The sequence below is a fragment of the Bos indicus genome, chromosome 23 (assembly GCF_029378745.1).
Source record: "Bos indicus isolate NIAB-ARS_2022 breed Sahiwal x Tharparkar chromosome 23, NIAB-ARS_B.indTharparkar_mat_pri_1.0, whole genome shotgun sequence".
Taxonomy (NCBI): domain Eukaryota; kingdom Metazoa; phylum Chordata; class Mammalia; order Artiodactyla; family Bovidae; genus Bos; species Bos indicus.
Window position 1 is genome coordinate 30,523,179 of NC_091782.1, and position 6,000 is coordinate 30,529,178.

Here is a 6,000-nt window from a genome sequence, read left to right on the forward strand (position 1 = left end):
AGTCAAGATATAGGGACAGCTAAGTGCCCATCGATGATTGAAAGGATATGAAAATGTAAGAGGAATATTAGTCTTCCATATAAAATAATGGAATCTTGCCATTTGTATCAAGATCTATTGTACAATGGTGGGACGGGCATAGGATAACTTCATACACTTTTTAAAAACATTTTATCTATCTATTTATTTTTGGTAGTGCCGGGTCTTCATTGCTGTGCAAGGGCTTTCTCTAGTAGTGGAGAGCAGGGGCTTCTCGCTGTGGTGGCTTCTCTTGTTGCAGAGCACAGGCTCTAGAGCATGTGGTTTCCAGTAGTTGTGATCAGTGGGCTCTGTTGCTCTGCGGCATGTGGGATCTTCCTGGAACACGGATTGAACCATGTTCCCTGCAATGTCAGGCAGATTTTTAACCAGTGGACCACCAGGGAAGCCCCAAACACATTTAAAAGGGGAGAAATGGGAGGCACAAAGAGTCACTGGTCTGTAGCAATGTTTGAACACAGCCAAAACCAAAACGAAATTTGTCATTCTTTTTCCATCTCTCATTCCCTACCTCCACCCCCAGTAACTGTGCCCTCTTCCCATGTTAGGGGAATTCCAGACTTTAAGTGCCCTGGTAGAAGGCAAAGACTACTTCCCTCCATATGAGAGGAAAACTTGCTTCCCCAACATTCTTGCAGGTGGACACAGCATAAGTCCACAGTGAGGTGACCACATACTGACTCTGGCTCAGAGTGTGGTGACATAAGCTGAAACAGTGAAGAATGCATTTGGCAAAGGTGGCATGAATGGCAGTAACGACACCCATTTGCCAAGAGAAGTAATGAAAGTAGTCCCAGCCCGGTACGGGGTCAGTGGTGTGAGTTGTCACATCTGTGCTCAGCTGGGGCCAGTGGGTCCTAGTGGAACCCCACCTAGGAGGATTGTGGACTCTGTTCCTGGCTGTGTAACTTCAAGCTTATTCTGTGGCTTTTCCTGAAATGAAATGAAATGAGTTCAGTTCAGTTCAGTCAGTCGTGTCCAACTCTTTGCGATCCCATGAATCGCAGCACGCCAGGCCTCCCTGTCCATCACCAACTCCTGGAGTTCACTCAGACTCATGTCCATCGGGTCAGTGATGCCATCTCATCCTCTGTCGTCCCCTTCTCCTCCTGCCCCCAATCCCTCCCAGCATCAGAGTCTTTTCCAATGAGTCAACTCTTCACACGAGGTGGCCAAAGTACTGGAGTTTCAGCTTTAGCATCATTCCTTCCAAAGAAATCCCAGGGCTGATCTCCTTCAGAATGGACTGGTTGGATCTCCTTGCAGTCCAAGGGACTCTCAAGAGTACACATACACACAATTTTCATTTATGTAACAGAAAAATTTGTATTCTGTTGTTTACACTAAGGAATGAGTGAGAAATCCATTTAGGTAATAGTTTCAAAGAAATCCGTTGGTTTTCATTATTTTGAGCTGATGACACTTCTTCAGTCTTCCACCTGGCTATGTACCTATGTAGGGTAGAGAAACCAACATGCATCTCTAGCCCTTTTCTTCCTAGGAAAATACAAATGCTGAAGTGTGGATTTAAGACTCCTCCCCAATCTGAGTGCTTTCTGATCACTGACCTCAGTCATTCCCAATATGGCTGAGCTCTGGGATTGCCTGTGAGTCCCTGTGATCACAGGTTCTGGTGGGACAAGTTTCTACAGAAGGGACAAGGACAAAGAAACAGAGAAGATGACCCATCCAACCAGTGACCACTTTGAAGCTCACAAAGGACTCAGAACTCACTGGAGAGGGCTCATACCTCTTCATATCCTTCTCTGGCCCCACTGAGATCAGACTCAACACAGCAAACATGTAGATGCTGGAAGATTCTCAGTGCTTCCGTTTGTTTCCTATCTCAAACTTTAAGAATCTTTTTCTTTATTAACCCATCGACCCTCATGATATGAATTAGAAAAAACAAATTCACATCCAGATTCTTATTTTCAGTATTTCTTAGCACAACATGACGTTAAGACAAAGGTAGAAAGGGCCCAGCCCCACCTCCGCCGAAACAGGGGAGTCAAACAGGGAAGAGAACACAGGTCAGGGTGGGTAGGGGGAGTGGTGGACAGGGGTGGGCCAGTCTCCCCACCTCCTCAGGTTATGCTAATAGGAGCATGGATACATTCAGATGCAGCTGCAGAAAGAGGGGTCAGGGGATCTGACGTCACAATGGTGGGGGGCGGGGAGACTAATCTTGTGTCACTCGGTCCCACATAGGCAGCTGTCCCACACTTAGAAGAAAATGGTCATGAACAAATTTAAGTCAGTCACAAACGTCTTGACATCCTAAACAGTCCGTTGTATGTTCCAAATGCCCACTCAGAGAATCCCCATTACCCAGTCATGCCACCTCTGACCTACTCCTCTCCTGCTTCAGGCCCTCCAGGGTCTCACCTTTAGGACTGGTGAAAGGTAACATCACAGCCCTGGGCACTGTCGCTGCTTGGGATAAAACAGAACAAGGCCTGGTCAGAACCCACAGGAGATGAGCCTAAAGGAGGGATTATGGGATGGGTGAGATCCCCCATGGGCTCTCATCTGTACTATTCCAGGGTCTCAGGGATAACCCTCCAACCCACCAAACTTACTAGCAGCCTGAACATAGCTCCCTCTTCTGCCTGTGGGGAGAAAGCATCACATAATAGGCCAGGGAGGAGGCAGGGCCATGACATCCTAGAGGAGCCCCTTAGTCCTGGGCCCACTGAAGACCCAGGTAAGGTCAGGAAATATGAAAAAAGGAGATGTGCAGGCATTGGACCGAGTGCCGTCCTGGAGGTCTGTCCTCAGCCAGGACCCTCCCCTCTGACCTTCAACTGCTAGGAATCGGGTCCCCATCATCAGAATGATTAAGGTGAAAAATTTGTTTTCATGTTCACATATACTTTACAGAAAGGTAAATGTTAGCACTCAGCTCCAACTGGCAAGAACATATGTGTGGATGGTTTTTCCAAGGGATGAGGCAGGCAAGATTCTACCTGGGCTTGACACCCCCAGTGAGACAAGAAAACTCAGATCCCTCCCTTCCCTACCTGAGCACTTCTTCCAGATCACAGCTCCACTCACCACAGCCACCATGAGGAGAACCAGGACAACAGTGATGCCATGATGGGGACGGAGGGCTGAGGAGGTTCTGTGGAAGAAAGGAAAGGGGCCCTGACTTCAGGCATGAATTCTAACCTTGCTGAAGTTCTCCTGAAGGCTCCTGATTTCCTGATAATAAGGTTGACCATCCATCCCACTCCTTATGCCATCTCAGGGTGAGGGGCTCCTGAAGCCCTTCATGTTGCACACGGCAGGTGTATCTCTGCTCCTCTCCAGAAGGCACCACCAGGGCCACCCACTTCTGGAAGGTTCCATCCCCTGAAGGCCTGGTCTCCACAAGCTCCATGTCCTGGGTTAGGTCCTCCCCATCATGCTGCCAGGTCAGCAAAATCTCAGGGTAGAAGCCCAGGGCCCAGAACCTTAGGGTGACCTCAAGGTCAGAGATGGGGTGATAAGTCACATGGATCTTTGGAGGGTCTAAGGAGGAAGAATCGGAAAATTCACACTTTGTGTTATCTCCATGGGCCGTTGAAGAGGATCATGTGACCATCTTGAGAATGGATAGGACAGTGGGTTTGAAAAGAAATACAAACAGCAGACACCAGCCTGGACCCTGGGGTCTGGGACACTAATGTAGAAGGCTCCAGGTCTCAAAGGGATAAAACAGATTTCTGGACCCAATCTGAGTGAAGAATGAATGACTCAGAAATTCTGGAGTCAGACCTCCAAAGATGTTTTCAGGCCAAGAACAAGGCCTTGACAGAAAAAGTCGTGGTTCACCAATATTGTTGTCAAGGTCATAGGGAATTATTGATCAGTTACTTCAGGGATAGTCTTCCTTTCCAACCCCATGAGACTGGATTCCTCAATTGTCCCTTAGAGAAACTCTAGCCCTCTGGATGCATCACTCTCTAGTACAGAATACGAGAACTGTTGGGGGCCAGCGTGAGGCACTCCGCCCATGGCAAAGGTCATGAAGAAGGAGGCTCGACATACGCAAAGGCGGGATTGAGCCTCAGGAGTCCGCCTGGAAATCCTCGAGCATCTACCCCCATAACCCAGAGCCTGCCTACTTTACTATGTGCTCTCACCTACACCTCTGACTTTATGGGGGGCTGTCCCCAACCACCTCTTTCAGAGAAGGAGTTAACCTAGAGCTCCAGTTAATAAAAACTCCTGGGCATGACAAGAGTGTTTTAACCTACAAACTCCTCTGAAGGTTCTCTAGCCTGCCTGACAGGCTTGTCCGGCCACATGTGATTGCTTACAGCCTCCCAACTGTGAGAGGCACGAAATGCTTTAAACCTTCTAAAAACAGGTTCCTTAGAAAAGTTAGAAAACCATTAGTATAAGTATAGTGGGCTGATTAGAAATTGTATTGGTGAAGGGTTTTTCATTTGTTGAGCCAATGTTTGTTGCTAAGTCTCCACATCCCCTGCCCTTACACACATTAATGAATATATAGAAGAAATAAGTATTAACCTTTGATATAAATTACATTAGACCTTAGGCTAAGTAAATTCTTTTCTTAACTAAAACCCACTACACCCTCACCCTATAGGAACGTAACTTTATTTGGGTGGCGTCTGTTTTAAGAATAATCACCCCTGGAGAAATAAGTGTCCTGGTTGACTGACCGCTGTCACAAGGAGAGGGTCATAAATTGTCAGCAGGCCCCCTGGCAGAAGATGATGTAACACCCCTAAGACCTCTGTATACATTTGTATGAAGCACCTGACTTTAATAAAAGTCAGGACTGCTGACCCACGTGACTTTTGCATAACATCTCAGTGTATAAAAGTAGACCATGGAAAATAAAGAATTGGGATCAGTTCCTCGAAAGACTGGTCTCCCCATGTCTCTCTCTCTCTCAAATTCTGGCTGAGTCTCCATCTGGAGTGTGGAACGTGCCATGCTTACTAATTATGCCTGGGCTTCTAAGATCTGACCGGGGAGGCCTCAGTGTCTCCTCTCCTTCGGGAGAACGGAAGGACGCCTGAGGCCTACATAAGTGGTGCAAATTCTTGTCTTGAAGTTTTATTGGTCTCCCTCGTAAACCAAGCTACTCAGCCTCTTTTCTCCACTGAATTTTCCTACTGAGCTATCCTCATTCTATTACTCTTTATATCTCTAATTAATATCTAACTGAAGCTATTGTATCCTGATCCTTACCGACGTCGTCCCCGCTTCGAATACCCTGAATCAGCCGGGGCTGGACCCCAGCAGAGAACCTAGAAGGATTCCTCCCTCTCCCGCCTAGAAGGAAGAGTGGTATTCTGATACTGATTCCACTTTCCTCTCCTCGTGGGAAGCCAGCTCCAGTCCAAGGGGAGATCAGGGAGGCCCCGCGCCCCTCCTACCTGTGCGCAGCAGCGTGTCCTCCTGTTCTCCTGGAATCTGTGGAACTGCTCCACGCACGTGCCCTCCAGGTAGTTTCTGTAGCACTGTGCATCACCAGAGGCCTCTCACTTGAGCTTGGTGATCTGAGCTGCCGTGTCTGCCGCCGTCCTTTTCCGTGATCTGGTGGATGTTGGTAATTTGATCTCTGGCTCCTCTGACTTTTCTAAATCCAGCTTGAACATCTGGAAGTTCACAGTTCATGCACTGTTGAAGCTTGGCTTGGGGAATTTTGAGCATTACTTCACTAGCTGGTTTTAGAAGAGGCAGAGGAAACAGAGATCAAATTGCCAACACCCATTGGATCATCGAAAAAGCAAGAGAGTTCCTGAAAAACATCTACTTCTGCTTTATTGACTACGCCAAAGCCTTTGACTGTGTGGATCACAACAAACTGTGGAAAATTCTCAAAAAGATGGAAATACCAGAGCACTTGACCGGCCTCCTGAGAAATCTGTATGCAGGTCAAGAAGCAACATTTAGAACTGGACATGAAACAACAGGCTGGTTCCAAATCGGGAAAGGAGT

General features: G+C 47.5%; 1 pseudogene; it reads right to left on the reverse strand.

The window, feature by feature from the left end:
- Positions 1-5,657, reverse strand: part of LOC109576679 (BOLA class I histocompatibility antigen, alpha chain BL3-7-like) — a 43,211-nt pseudogene extending 37,554 nt beyond the window's left edge.
- Between the last annotated feature and the right edge of the window lie 343 nt (positions 5,658-6,000).